The following is a 15,915-nucleotide window of genomic DNA, read 5'->3' as shown; positions in this document are numbered from 1 at the left end:
AAAGGACTTTGGAATTAAATAAAGGTAGGAGACAGGTTGGTTTGAAACAAGGAAGTTAAAAAGTACTAATAATATCCAAGTAAGTATCTCAGACCACGTCAGAGCTTGGAAAACGACAGAAAGCAGAGAGGTGCCAAAGGAACGGAGTGAGTCCACTGACACATCTTTACCTATTTCTTCACTCAAATCAATGGGCATCAACGGTGGGGCTGGTCTACCTGCGTGGGTTCTCTGCAGCGTTCCGTTTTCCAGGCTGGAGAAATGGTGCCAACTCTTGACTCTCTGTTGGGCGAGTAGATAAGAAACCATAAGAGGGATGAAGCAGGAAAGAAATGCGACAAGGGACGAAAGAAAACCAGGAGAGGAATGAAAGAGAACGGCAGTTACTATAAAACAGGTAAAAGATACTTCAAGAAAAAACAATCAAAAGTTAATGCTAAAAAAGGTGACAGGAGGTTCAAATGTATGCCATTCCATGAAGATTAATCAAGGAGGAAGCCGCTGTGAGCAAGTGACGATGGTGTGCAGATCACCCAACGACAGCACCAGCAGGAAAACCGCAGCACTTCGTTCTGTAATGCATTTTAATGAAGGGGCTTTTTTTAATGGCAAAAACAAAAACAGGTGGGGAAAATCACTCATTTTGACTAGGTCGGTATCGTTATTTGCAGATACACTGGGTGATACTGTGGAAATGATCTGGTGTTAAGTTTCACTATATGCTACAATGTCTTCTCACAGACAGTAGTCAACTTCACCCCGTAATGTTAAAAGTGAAATTAGTGTGGAAGGGAGGTAGAAAGAAACTAGAAACAAGTAAATTTTTCCAATTTTTATTTGAAATTATCTAATCAGAGCAACTTGCTGAGCTTCCCTCTTATCGCTAACAGTCCTGCCTTTTTATCCCATTGGACCTTCTGTTTTTTGCTGTGTTCCTTGTGCTTAAAAATAAATACATTTGCTCTAATTTTTAGGTGGAAAAAAAGGCAACCAACAGTAAATATCTAACCAAAGGTCAAGAGAAAAATTGTACTAAGCCAGTAGGTGGAATCTAAGAAAAGAGCTTATTCATTGGTTTCCCTTTTCTTCTATCATTTACGGGATTATCCTCATTTCAACTGAATAACTGCTTAGTTATTCCCCCAAGCATTCTACCCTCCCTTTGTAACAAACTATAGAGCCATTAAGGCTGTTTACACCTTAAGTCACTTTGGCATAAACTGAAAGAATTGAGACTGGCTCAGCTCTTTAACCCTTTTTATAAAACCAGAATTTGAACCAGGAAAAAAATGCATCTGAGACCAGTGTAATCTTTATAAAACTATTAATAATTTGGGTTCTATATGGAACTAATAGGCCTTGGTCTAGGAACTAAACAGCAGATATGAAGTTTAAAAATGTTGATAAATAGATGACAAGTCTAGAGTTTTCTTGTCAAATTACTCGATGAGACAAAAAAAATTACAGTGATCAATAACCAAAAAAGGAGGTAATGAGATCACATACATGTAGAAATAGTTTGGTTTTTTTATTTTTTAATTTTTGGCCACACCACGTGGCTTGTGAGATCTTAGTGGAAGCGTGGAAGCGTGGAGTCATGACCACTACACCGCCAGGGAATTCCTGAAAGAGTTTGTTTTAATACTTTTTTAAAAACTCAAGAAAATTCTTGTTCTGGTTAATTATTGTACTGTGCGTCCCCATCTCCTATCTCCACTGACCTTCTGAAGTTCAATTTCTATGATAAACTTTCCATATGGCACATCCATTGTTTAAACAGGGATAGAAGACTTTTGGCTCTAATAATAGAATGACAGTTACCTTTTCTCAAGCTCTTGCCGACAGTGCTGGGCACTATTCCAACAGCTTCCCAGGACTTAAGGACTTAGGAGTATCTGATTTTCCCGCCAGCCCCTTTGAACGGCATCATTAGTCTCACTTTACAGCTGCGTCACAGGGACTAACAGGGATCTAGTTAAGAAAGTTAAGTTCCCACAGTTAGCGAAGTAGCAGATTGGGGATTAGTGAAGTAGCAGATTAGGAGAGTTTGAACACTAAGTGGCCACAGAAACCAGATCCATGGGATATAAAAACTTCATATTCTCAAATGTCATTTCAGAGCTATAGTGAGTCACTCCAAGAATCCTAGCTGTGGAACCGATTCTTTTTCCATGTTTCAATAACCATCTGTAGATTAAAATGTTTCCACTTTGAAAAAGTAGTCCCTTTGGCATCAGATGTTTCCAAAATGTGTTTTCTGCCTTTATAGTGAGTGTTCAACCTTTTTCAATTGTATCCAGCGTCTGAGCAGCTTAGGGTAAGGGTTATGAGTGTAGGTTCTGGATTTAATTATCTCACTGTGAAACGGGGATGATGTTATTAGTACCTACCTCATGGGTGTTTGTAAGAACTTAGAGAGATAATATATCTCACCTATTTAACACAGCAATAATAATATAGCCAACCCATGCAGTTGTAACAGGTCCAATTCTAAACACTTTACATGGAATAACTCTTTAACACTCTAAAGCGACCCTATAAGGAGTATATTCTTATTATCCTCATTGTACAGACAAGGAACTAAGGCAGAGAGTGGCTAACAAACCTGCCAAAGACAGAGCTGGTGTTGGAGCCAGAATGCTAACCCCAAGTTCATGCTCATAACCATGACACGCGACAGCCCCCACTGTACTTACCGTAAGCGCTTAATGAAATGCTAGCTCTCTGGACAGCTCACCCGAGGCTCGCTGGGCAGAGGCCTTGCTAACTTAATTACTGAATCACTGAGAAGTCAGTCTGGTTTATAAAGTCCTCCCCACAGCATCAGAAACCAGTAGTTTTGTTTGCTGGGTAGTTACAGGTGCAGCGTCAATCCCCCGTCACTCGGTGGCCTGGAAGGCAAGCTCTGTAAGCCTTCTGGGTGAGCAGAGTGGCTGGAGGGGGCCCCCCACCAGCACTCAAGAGCCCATATTGTAGTCCTGACCCCGCCACACGTGGCCTGTATAACCCTGACCCATGCATTTCACCTGTCGTGGCTTCAGTGTTTCCTCTGTAAACCAAGGGGAATGGGATAGGGTAAGGCTCTTTCCTACCCTGAAATTTCAGGATTCTATGAGGACAAGGTCTTAATAAATGTTCCTGTTAAAACACCAGTGGTGCAAAGCTCCAGTAGGCTAATCACACTTCAAACCAGGGATGAGGGCATCCACAACGCCTACCTTCTTGAGATTCATGATGTACAAGAAAATGGTTTGAGGAGGAGGTCTCAAAAAAGGAATCTAAGGACAAAGAAGACAATTTTTTTGTGTCATGATTTTTTTTTCAAGGATTAATAATGATTGCTGTCCATATCTAATTGTGCTGATTTATTTCCAATAAAATTCCCACCAAGGACTTAAGATACTCTATGCTTCCAGAAGGACAAAAATGAATAGGGAATCTCAAGGGTACTTTTCTTAAAGAATGAGAGAATTAACTTAATTGGTCATAGGTGAATTATCTACCGGAAAAGTATTAACAAATCATTTTAAATCTTGGACTGCCTTTCATATTCCAATCATATTCTTGACCTCTATATTCATTTTCTATTCATTGATATGACAAATTACCAGAAACTTAGTGGCTTAAAACAACACAACTTCATCATCTGACAGTTCTGTAGGTCAGAAATCCAACACCAGTTTCACTGACTAAGATCAAGGTGTCAGCAGAGCTGCATTCCTTTCTGACATCTCTAGGAAAGAATCTGTTTTCCTTGTTTTCTCTAGCTTCTAGAGGCCACCATATCCCTTGCCTCATGGCTCACTTCCTCCTCTTTAAAGCCCGCAGCACAGCATCTCTCTAACTCTACCTCCATCATCACATCTCTTTCTCTGACTCTCTTCTACCTCCCTCTTCCACTTTTAAGGACCCTTGTGATGGCACTGGGCCCACCCAAATAATCCAGGAAAATCTCCCTGTTTTAAAGTCAGCTGATTATCAATCTCAATGCCATCTGCAACCTTAAATACCTCTGCCATGTAACCTAACATATTCACAATTTCCTAGATTAGAATGTGGACATCTTTGGGGAAAGGAGAAGGGTGCATTATTCTGCCTACCACCATCTCTTCCCTCTTTCTGTTGTCCTTCAGATGCAATGAACTCACAGAAGATCAATATATATAAACACTTTACAAAATCAAATAGGAAGGGCTTCCCTGGTGGCGCAGTGGTGGAAGGTCCGCCTGCCGATGCAGGGGACGTGGGCTCGTGCCCCGGTCCGGGAAGGTCCCACATGCCGCGGAGCGGTTGGGCCCGTGAGCCATGGCCGCTGAGCCTGTGCGTCCGGAGCCTGTGCTCCGCAACGGGAAAGGCCACAACAGTGAGAGGCCCGGCGACCCCCAAAAAAAAAAAAAAAAAAAAAAAAATCAAATGGGAATTGGAAAGTAAATGTATCCTAATCTTCCCCTCCTTCCGTTCTTTAAAACTGTAGGATGTACAGGATTCCAAAGTCAAATAAGTATCACTCATATTGGTTGTCATTGCCCATTAACTGCTCACTTGCTTTCCTTCATTTGCATAGATAATGGACATTTGACAAGATTTTCTTTAGTTTCCTTTCTGGGTAAATTTATCATTTTGCTATGTTTTGTAATACTTAGGACATAATGATGTCATCCAAGCCAACAGCCTTCCCCAGAATGTGTGAAACCAAACCTAATCCCTACCCACCAAGCTACTCTACGGCTCCTGGGTCTCAACAACCTTTGAGTTTCATCAGCCTAGGAAACCAAGCGTAGAGTGGTCAGCCTCCCTTCATTACTTCTTCAGGAACCTTCACCAACAGTCGGCAGGCTCCAGGAAATATACAAATGGTAAATTAAGCTAGAGAAGCAGCTACAAGCTTTAAAGAAGAAGCAAAGGCACTAGGGGTAAGTCTACTTACTACTAGAATTTTTATTTTGCATTTGTAAGGTTTTATTGTGCTTATAAGCTATAGGTGGAGAGAAGTTTATGATCTCATGACATACGCCCAATCATTAGAAAGGCTGGAATGCTACCCTGAAAACAGTATCCCTTTTAGGTAGAAATAATTAGTCTGCATGTAGATTCATTTTACTTTGGATTCAAGCAAAAATCTAATGGGTGACAAAGGATTCTTCATAGCAGGATGATGCAGTAACACTGACATTCTGGAAATGCCACCACTTCTAGCTTGATCTCACTTTTGCAAAGGATATTCTGGGTACCCTCCATCCTGTCTCTGGATTAGTTTCAAGCCTGGTATTTGTATAGAGGCAAGCTCATATTGAGGGCTGCCTTAAAAACAGAAGGGACTACAAATGGGCTGTCTGGGGAAACTGGGTGTGAAAGAACTAGGGGCCATTCCATCTGCTCTCCCCTCACCCAGTGCCCATGGAGATGTTATGACTTAACTGCAGGTCAATTCCATACGGGGCACTTTGACCACTCCTAATCTAGTTCATAGAGGCACTGCAAATAAAATAAGCCCTATAAGTACATGAAGACTCCACTGGCATAGGTGGCATTATTCGCTCCTTTGCTGTGCTTTTGAAGAACCTCTTTCACGCCACTAACACAACTCCTCCAAGTGGTACTGTCCCTCCCTGTGTGCAGCTCTAACTTCTCTGCTAGAGGCTTCCATAAATTATATTGAGTGCCCATTACATGCCAGAACTCTTCTAGCCATCACAGGAAAGTAAAACTGAGCGTCGGCCCCCCTGCAGCAGGCAGATGTAAGCTGGGAGGTGGCCTCTCAGATCCTCCTCCTGCCAGAGAGAGGAAGTTCCCTGCTCCCATTGGGCCACTGGCACAAACTAGCACACCACACAGCTGGCCCCATACAGGCGCTGGGACTACGGCAGAGAACAAATCAGGCATAACCTCTGCCCTCATGGAGCTCAGAACCTAGTGGGAGAATCAGACTACATACATAATAAAGAATTAAGGTACACAGTGTGCTGGAAGCTGATAAAATATACGGAAAGAATAAAGAAGTGTGAAAGGGATAAACAGTTCCAGGCAGTGAGGGGGTAGCAGTTTCAAGCTGGTCAGAGCAAGCTTTCCTTAGAAGACGACATGTGAGCAAAGACATGAAGTGAGGAGTAAGCCTTGTGGATGTCAGGCAAGAGGTTCCTGGTAAAGTCAGAAGGTCTTTCGAGGAAAATGTGGCATGTTTGAAGAACAGGGAGGAGGCAGATAAAGTAGAATAGAGGGCTTCCCTGGTGGCGCAGTGGTTGAGGGTCCGTCTCCGATGCAGGGGACACGGGTTCATGCCCCAGTCCGGGAGGATCCCACATGCCACGGATATGGATATGGAAGAATGGTTTTTTAGGGGAGAAGACTCACAGCTTTTATCAGAGTCTCAACTTCATTATTCAAAAAATATTAATCTCTTAGCATTGTTTAGGAAGCTGTGGGGTTCTTTTCTAACCCTGATTCAATTTAATTGCATTTGGTAGCTACTTGTTAAAGAAATAAACACAGCAATCACTGTATTTTCAGTATTCCTGGACAGATAAGATGTAAACTTTGAAAGAAACAATTAACGTCCAGTCCAATCTAGCAACAGTTATCTCTCACAAATCTGTTTATCAAGGATGAAAGAAGGTATACTAAGAGGTACTAAGATGTATCCACTGTCTGAGAATACATGATGGGCCAATAAGGAAATGTTTGCATACCTGCAATTTGAAAAAGAACAATATAAATGAGTATAAAACTAAGAAATAAGGTGTGTGATTATTATCACAAGATACAACAGAATTTAAAAAAGAAAAACAAGATAGCTTAAATTCACTGGTACAATCAAGAAGAGCTCATGGAAGGAGTGAAGCTGAGCCTGAGGGGATAGTTAAGACATGGGCTCTGGAGTCAATTTGCTGCATTAAATTCCCAGGTCTGGGGCTTCCCTGGTGGCGCAGTGGTTGAGAGTCTGCCTGCCGATGCAGGGGACACAGGTTCATGCCCCGGTCCGGGAAGATCCCACATGCCGCTGAGCGGCTGGGCCCGTGAGCCATGGCCACTGAGCCTGCACGTCCGGAGCCTGTGCTCCACAACGGGAGAGGCCACAACAGTGAGAGGCCCACATACCACACACACACACAAAAAAATTCTCAGGTCTGCCCCTCAGTAGTTGTGTGACCTTGGGCACTGCTATGGTCTGAATGTTTCTGTCCGCCTCCAAAATTCATAAGTTGAAGTCCTAACTCTCAAAGATGATAGTATTAGGAGGTAGGCCTTTGGGAGGTGCTTATTAGGTCATGAGAGTGGAGTGCGCGTGAATGAGATTATTGCCTTATAAAAGAGACTCCTGAGAGATCACTCACCCTTTGCACCATGTGAAGACACAGAGGCACGGGCTGTGAACAGGAAGAGGGCCCTCACCACAAGGTGACTGTGCTGGAATCTTGAACTTGGACTTCCCAGCTTCCAGAACTGTGCACATTAAATTCTGTTGTTTATAAACCACACAGTCTGTGGTATTTTGTTACAGCAGCCTGAACAGAGTAAGACAGATACCTAATTTCTTAAAGTCTCTGTGTCTCCATCCCATTGTTTGGGAGGATTACATGTACAATAAATGTAAAGTGCTTAGAAATTATCAAGCATATTGTTAATGCCTAATAAATTGTTTTTTCTTCATTGATACTTTCCCCAGAACTCGGATTACCCAAGCAGAGAACTGGTCCATTTGCAAAACACAGTCATTGAAGTCACAGTTACAGCAATTTTTTTCTAAGAGTCTTGGAAGCTCTCAGGGGATGCTAATGCATGCCTATGCGGTAGTACTTTTTGAAGAATCCTTGGGCCACATGAACAAGCCTCCCCAAATACCTCAAACAAGGCTTTACTGAAAACTTCCCTAATATGGGAAAGGAAAGAGTCAATCAAGTCCAGGAAGCGCAGACAGTCCCAGGCAGGATAAATCCAAGGAGAAACATGTCAAGCAAGACACATACTAATCAAAGTATCAAAAATTAAATACAAAGAAAAAATATTAAAAGCAGCAAGGGAAAAACAACAAATAACATACAAGGGAATCTCCATAAGGTTAACAGCTGATCTTTCAGCAGAAACTCTGCAAGCCAGAAGGGTGTGGTAGGACAAATATAAAGTGATGAAAGGGAAAAAACTACAACCAAGGTTACTCTACACAGCAAGGATCTCATTCAGATTTGACAGAGAAATTAAAACCTTTACGGACAAGCAAAAACTAAGAGAATTCAGCACCACCAAACCAGCTTTACAACAAATGCTAAAGGAACTTCTCTAGGCAGGAAACACAAGAGAAGTAAAAGACCTACAATAACAAACCCAAAACAATTAAGAAAATGGTCATAGGAACATACATATCGATAATTACCTTAAATGTAAATGCATTAAATGCTCCAACCAAAAGACACAGACTGGCTGAATGGATACAAAAACAAGATCTGGATATATGCTGTCGACAAGAGACCCACTTCAGACCTAGGGACACATACAAACTGAAAGTGACGGGATGGAAAAAGATATTCCATGCAAATGAAAATCAAAAGAATGCTGGAGTTAGCAATACTCCTATCAGACAAAATAGACTTTAAAATAGAGATTATTACAAGAGACAAAGAAGGACACAACATAATGATCAAGGGATCAAACCAAGAAGAAGATACAACAATTGTAAATATTTATGCACCCAACATAGGAGCACCTCAATACATAAGGCAAATGCTAACAGCCATATAAGGGAAATTGACAGTAACACAATCATAGTAGGGGACTTTAACACCCCACTTTCACCAAAGGACAGATCATCCAAAATGAAAATAAAAAAGAAAACAAAAGCTTTAAATGATACATTAAAAAACATGGACTTAATTGACATTTATAGGACATTCCATCCAAAAACAACAGAATACATTTTCTTCTCAAGTGCTCATGGAACATTCTCCAGGATAGATCATATCTTGACTCACAAATCAAGCCTTGGTAAATTTAAAAATATTGAAATCATATCAAGTATCTTTTCCAACCACAACGCTATGAGACTAGATATCAATGACAGGAAAAAATCTGTAAAAAATACAAACATATGGAGGCTAAACAATACATTGCTAGGTAACCAAGTGACCACTGAGGAAATCAAAGAGGAAATCAAAAAATACCTAGAAACAAATGACAAAGAAAACACAACAACCCAAAACCTATGGGATGCAGCAAAAGCATTTCTACAGCAAAGGAAAACATAAACAAGATGAAAAGACAACCCTCAGAATGGGAGAAAATATTTTGCAAATGAAGCAACTGACAAAGGACTAATCTCCAAAATTTACAAGCAGCTCATGCAGCTCAATATCAAAAAAACAAACAACCCAATCCAAAAAGGAGCAGAAGACCTAAATACACATTTCTCCAAAGAAGACATACAGATTGCCAACAAACACATGTAAGGATGCTCAACATCACTAATCATTAGAGAAATGCAAATCAAAACTACAATGAGGTATCACCTCACACTAGTCAGAATGGCCATCATCAAAAAATCTACAAACAATAAATGCTGGAGAAGTGGGAATGTAAATTGATACAGCCACTATGGAGAACAGTATGGAGGTTCCTTAAAAAACTAAAAATAGAACTGCCATACGACCCAGCAATCCCACTACTGGGCATATACCCTGAGAAAACCATTATTCAAAAAGAGTCACGTACCACAGTGTTCATTGCCGTTCTATTTACAATAGCCTGGAGATGTAAGCAACCTAAGTGTCCTTTGACAGATGAATGGATAAAGAAGATGTGGCACATATATACAATGGAATATTACTCAGCCATAAAAGGAAACAAAATTGAGTTATTTGTAGTGAGGTGGATGGACCTAGAGTCTGTCATACAGAGTAAAGTAATTCAGAAAGAGAAAAACAAATACCGTATGCTAACACATACATATGGAATCTAAAATAAAAAAATAAAAAAAAGTTTTTGAAGAACCAAGGGGCAGGACAGGAATAAAGACGCAGACGTAGATAATGGACTTGAGGACACGGGGAGGGGAAAGGGTAAGCTGGGACGAAGTGAGAGAGTGGCATGGACATATATACACTAACAAATGTAAAATAGATAGCTAGTGGGAAGCAGCCGCATAGCATAGGGAGATCAGCCCGGTGCTTTTTGACCACCTAGAGGGGTGGGATAGGGAGGGTGGGAGGGAGGGAGACACAAGAGGGAAAAGATATGGGAACATATGTATATGTATAGCTCATTCACTTTGTTATGAAGCAGAAACTCACACACCATTGTAAAGCAATTATACTCCAATAAAGATGTGAAGAAAAGAAAGAAAAAAACAAGGCTTTACGCTGAGGCCATGGCCCTAGCGTATGTCAAAGTCTTAATGGCCCACCTCCTGTAGAGGTATAGCTAAATGACAGCATGGATCTTGACAGAGTTGACAATAAATGAGGAGCAGCAGCAATGATAGTGATGTCTCAGTGGTGCCTGAAGATGAGGAAGCAATTTTTTAATGTCCGTTTTCTTTTTTCAGGCAATCCAGATCATGACTGGATTGACGCACAATTGACTTCGGAATTATTTGGGGTATAATGGCCTCTATTTATAACCAAGAGTTGGGTTTTGCTTCCTTGTCTTTTATTGACGGATATCCATTCTGGGGCGACCTCTCTGTGAGTAGCCTGCTGCAACAGCTGTCCTTCTCAGCTTATCAAGTATAGCTGTCCCCAGTCTATGTACAACTCATCTTTTAATAAGCCCTGCATCTGATCAGCTGGAGAATTTAGATACTAGATATTAATATTAGATATTAATTAGATAGAGAATTAAATAAAGAAGAGCTTTTGTTCTCCATTTTAACTTGCAGCCTAAACTCACACCCTAAAGTTTACACTAATCAAGTAACCAGCAAACCAAAGTTTTATTTCCCTATTACATTTTAGATGGAAATGTATGTGCTGGGTGGACAGTGGCAAAAAGAGGTGATCGGGAACATGATTAAAAATATGCAATTGATCATGAGAAGAGACTGAGCAGTGAGGTCAGAAGTCATCCGAACAAGGAAAACTTACAAGGGAATGAGATCTTTTTATGAGAGAAACTAAGGAGAAAAAAGAAAAGGATGTCAAAAGGACATAGAAACCTCGAGAGTTACTCCAAAAAATTGAGAAGTACAAGAGGAATTTTTGAGAGGGAAATATAAATAGGTCAACCTTTCATCATATAAAGAGAAGTATTTCCCAGGAAAAATCAAAGGACCCATCATTTCACAAATAAATTTGTTTCTTTCTACAGTTCATTATTACTGGAGCACTCTCTATTTCGGCATCCAAGCAGTTTTCCCCTTGTCTGGTAAGTTAGAATGTTTCTACTTTTCAACCCCTTTAAAGATTAACTTATTTGGGTAAGAAAACTGAGAAGGCAGATTCAGCAAATAAGAAGGGGAGCATTTTTTTCCCAGAAGTATCTGTGGGTTGCCTCCATGGTACGTATGCCCTCACATGGTCTACACAATTTACCACTCAGAAATGGCAGAGCTCAACATCCCGACTCCTTAATTCACAAGAGTGGAAATTAGTAAAGATGGGGTTGTTTACTTCCAAGGCTCCCTGGTTCAGTGGGGTCACACTGCATGGGGGAAACTCCAAACAGAAACAAAGAAGCCAGGGGACACCCTCTTGCCACTTCAGTATCGAAGACTCTACTATGCATTTGCTATTTCGCAGTTCTGCCTTGCCTTGTATTGTTATTTTTTCTTTGTGCATGTCTCCTAGTCTTATCCAGATTTGACTTTTGTTTTATAGTTCTTCAGATCATCATGAAAAACACCTAGCTCAGTACCTATGAAGAGTCCATAAATCCCTGGGACAGGCCTTTCAATTCTTTCTGTCACAGCACTCCACCTTTTGCAATCTCCTGGTCCACTTTTGAAACAGGAGAAAGAAAATGGTTTGCCAAGAACTAGAGACAACTAGAACAGAAGTGGTTTCAAGATTATATTTAATCCATCACAAGAGGGAAGAACTGGAAAACAGAAACACAGAGTCATGTTACTCAGACTTTCCCAGACTAGAGTACACTTGACTAAAAATAAAATAAAATAAATCAGTCTAATCTTGACTACTCTTGTTGTAAACCAAAAACAAAATAAAATATCCTTTCACCGCATGATTTAGAGATCCTTCCCTCTAACTACGCTTGTCCAAGCATAGAATCTGTCCATTTGGAGAAGAGAGCTAAAATTATACCTAAAGCGATTCTTCTAGGAGCCCTTTAGAGGCCTTCAGAAGACTATCTAAGGCATGCTGAAGCAGTAGTACATTCCAAAGAACTCCTAACAAGTCAGCTGAGGACTTGGTTTCACAATTATTCTGCTGAATTTCAAAGCCTTCTTGTAGAAACTGGGGAACGTTTTATACTCTGCCCATTTACCCCTACCCTCAAAAGCCTAACAAGTTCCTCATTCTGTATCTATCTAGTCCTTAGAAAGACAAGGGTTTCATGAATTCCTAAATTTATCAACACAGATTTTTTTGTGTGTATATACTTTTCCATCTATAAAATGGGATGCTATATAGTACCACCTCATATAGTGGTTGTAAGAGTTCTACGAAATAACGCCTTTACATGATTCAGTGCAGTGACTGTCACAGAAAAAATGCTCGTTATAAGTTTGTCATTTTATTGTTTTAAAAAGGGAATATAATTGTTATTTTGCATGAGGCTTAGACAAATATAATAGATGAGCTTCTGCTTTGTATTATTTACATTTTTCTACAGATCTTAGAAATACCCTACATTTAGGTGGCATATAGAATAGTTTTCATGGTAACTATCCAGAAGGGAAGAGGAAAAAAATCATTTCAATTTTTTTTTCAAGATTTCAAAGATTAAGAACCGTTAGATTTAACTGCTTCTTATTTCATTTAATTTCACTCATCTTACATATGATTTACTTTGCCTGCCATCTCCCTCAGATAAAAGGCAGCCTAGGAATGAACATTGTTAATTCTGTCTTTGCCTTCATTGGGGTGATTCTGTTGCTGGTGGATGTGAGCATTAATGGGCTGCCTAATCAAGACTACTGGGCAGTGGTAAGTATCCCATCACCTACCATGTGCCTCCTCTCTTTCCACTCACTTAGAGTGGATCTATATTTTATTTCTTATTACTGTACAGCAGCTCTAGTAGTAAATCCCTTTTTCTATTCCAGCCCTACTCCTGGTCATGTGATCTCTAGGACTAGAGAATAAAGTGGGAGAGTCACCTCTGTAGATGGACTAGGGCAGAAAGGGCACCCCTTCGTGGTCCATCTCATGGGTAGTCACATAGGGAAGACTCCTAAAGGGTATACAGAAATACTGGGAAAAAAAGCTCCTGGAAATAAAAGAGTAACTGAATTTGCACGCTGAATGAGAATAACCTATACTAGGAGAAAGAGATGCAAAATAAGTGAGATACAGATACAGATACATAGATATCAATATTGATATTGATACATATTGAAATATATGTATCCTTGTTAAGGCATAAGGTATAGAAAAGGATTCTTTGAGGTTTTAGGCAGAAAAATCAAATTACTTACAAGCAGGAAAAAAAATCAGCTTGACTCAGTCTCTACTACAACAACATTCAGTGAGGGAAAATCATGGAGCAATATCTATAAAGTTTTGATGAAAAGAAAATGTGACTCAAGAATAACAAGTCCAGGGACTTCCCTGGTGGTGCAGTGGTTAAGAATCCGCCTGCCAATGCAGGGGATATGGGTTCAAGCCCTAGTCCGGGAAGATCCCACATGCCATGGAGCAACTAAGCCCCGTGTGCCACAACTACTGAGCCTGCTAGCCACAACTGCTGAGCCCGCGAGCCACAACTACTGAAGTCCACACGCCTAGAGCCTGTGTTCCACAACAAGAGAAGCCACTGCAATGAGAAGCCCATTCACTGCAACGAAGAGTAGCCCCCTACTCGCTACAGCTAGAGAAAGACCGCACGCAGCAACAAAGACCCAATGCAGCCAAAAATAAATAAATAAAATTTTTAAAAAACTTTAAAAATAAAAAAAGAATAACACGTCCAATAAAATCCTTGTGAAAGTATAAAAGCAACAAGAAGATACTCTCAGTAAAACAACAATAACACACATGGGCACTGCTGCTGAAAAAAAAAAAGAATAGTAATATTCAACCATACACGAGGTAGATTAAATCAAGAATGTAGAAATGCAAGGAGAAGCTGTGTAAGGAGATTCATGAAAGGCACAAAAACTGGAAGGTGAAGAGAGAGGTGAAGAGAGAAGATGAGAGGTAAAACAAGCATGCTAATCTCTCATTTTTCATAATAAACAATCATCTAATAACTGCCTCAAACTGAAACTTGTAGGTTTAAAATGATGTCAACTTCTTCGTGGATTTCGTAAACTTGACTTCTTTTTGTTCTTTTAAAATCGGGTAATACTTTTATTTCAAAATAGGAAGTAAAAACGATTCCATTATTAAAAAACGGTGTTTCCCTCTATTGCTCTCTCATTCCCTCCCTTGCTTGTTCTCCTTTTTTCTCTCTCTTGCTGTCTCTCCATGCAACCACTTTTCTTTTTTTTTTTTCTATTTTTTTGTCTGCCCTGCACGGCATGCCAGATCTTAGTTCCCCGGCCAGGAATCGAACCTGCGCCCCCTGCAGTGGAATCACAGAGTCCCAACCACTGGACCACCAGGGAAGTCCCTGCATCCGACTTTTCTATTTGCCTTTCGCCCATACATAGAGTTCTAGAAAAACAGGTCTCAGATGTTCATTTAGCTCATTTCTGGGCAGTGGCATTTGGGATGATTGGTTGTGTTCTATGTAACTTGATTTATTTTTTTAATTTTAATGAGCAAGTAAATTTTTATTATAAAAAAAGGCCACTGCAAAGAAAAAAACTCTACTTCCTTTCTAATGTTTCTAAATAAAACAGTCTACCGGCAAAAAGGGAAGTCTCCTGGCATTTTAAAGAAATTCCAAAGTGAATTTACATTCCCCTGAAATAAGCATGTGATGACAGAGAAATGATCCCAGAGCTAGGTGAGTACAGGCAATAGTACATGTGATGAGTCAGAACTTTTTGAAGCCTGGGTGAAGCCCTCCTGATTTAGTCAACATTTCAGTGTGTTTATTCCTGATTTCAGCTTGCTGGGAAAGGAATTTCAGCCATGCTGACCATCTTCTCTCTTTAGGAGTTTTGCATAACTTGCGTCACAGTCCATTTTGCCAGCCAAGCAAGCACCAACACCAATGGGGTGAGTTGGGCCTCTTCTCTGGAAGATAATCTCAGTATGTGCTGAAGGAATACAGACTTCAGGGTCAGCTAAGTCCCACTGGGGGCTTACCACAGCGCTCTCGGCCCTCTTCCCTGATGGGACCAGGGAGGTTACTGAACAGGAATATAGTAACAATATTGTTTGCTTGTTTCATTCTTTCCAGTCTGTCCTTGGTATTCCAATTGTGTATGCAAATAGTCCCTTGACAACAGGGTGGTCCTCCGTTCCTCCCAGAAACGATGGCCACCAAGCTCATACCACCTAATACCACTAGGTATTAAAAGAAAAAGGAGGCTCAATGCAATCTCATGGGGTAAAACTACCCACAGAAACTTCTTAAGAAGCGGCCTCGACTCTCCACGATGATTGCTGACCTTTAAAGACTGTGTTTCAGATTTGTTCTTAGTTTATCACGAATGATAACTGCATGGATCTCCCTGCCACTGTCTCTTCCTACATATGCCACTACCACTCACTGGCAAAGGCGAAGGGCCAGAGGACCGGCAATGACTGCAGCTCTCTTGAAGTTAGAAAATTTCCTGTTAACGTTACCCTTTCCTCAATAAAATGTTACTAGGAACATAAGCCTTTTTTGGTATTTTTTCATTCATTTGGTTTGTTA

General features: G+C 40.5%; 1 pseudogene; it reads left to right on the top strand.

Annotated features, from left to right (window-relative positions):
- Positions 1-4,649: 4,649 nt before the first annotated feature.
- Positions 4,650-15,558, top strand: LOC112402001 (membrane-spanning 4-domains subfamily A member 12-like; annotated as a pseudogene).
- Positions 15,559-15,915: the final 357 nt, after the last annotated feature.

Source organism: Neophocaena asiaeorientalis, unplaced genomic scaffold (genome assembly GCF_003031525.2).
Source record: "Neophocaena asiaeorientalis asiaeorientalis breed wild unplaced genomic scaffold, Neophocaena_asiaeorientalis_V1.1 scaffold43, whole genome shotgun sequence".
NCBI lineage: Eukaryota > Metazoa > Chordata > Mammalia > Artiodactyla > Phocoenidae > Neophocaena > Neophocaena asiaeorientalis.
The sequence above is the reverse complement of the archived record's forward strand: the minus strand, read 5'-3'. Positions and strand labels throughout refer to the sequence as shown.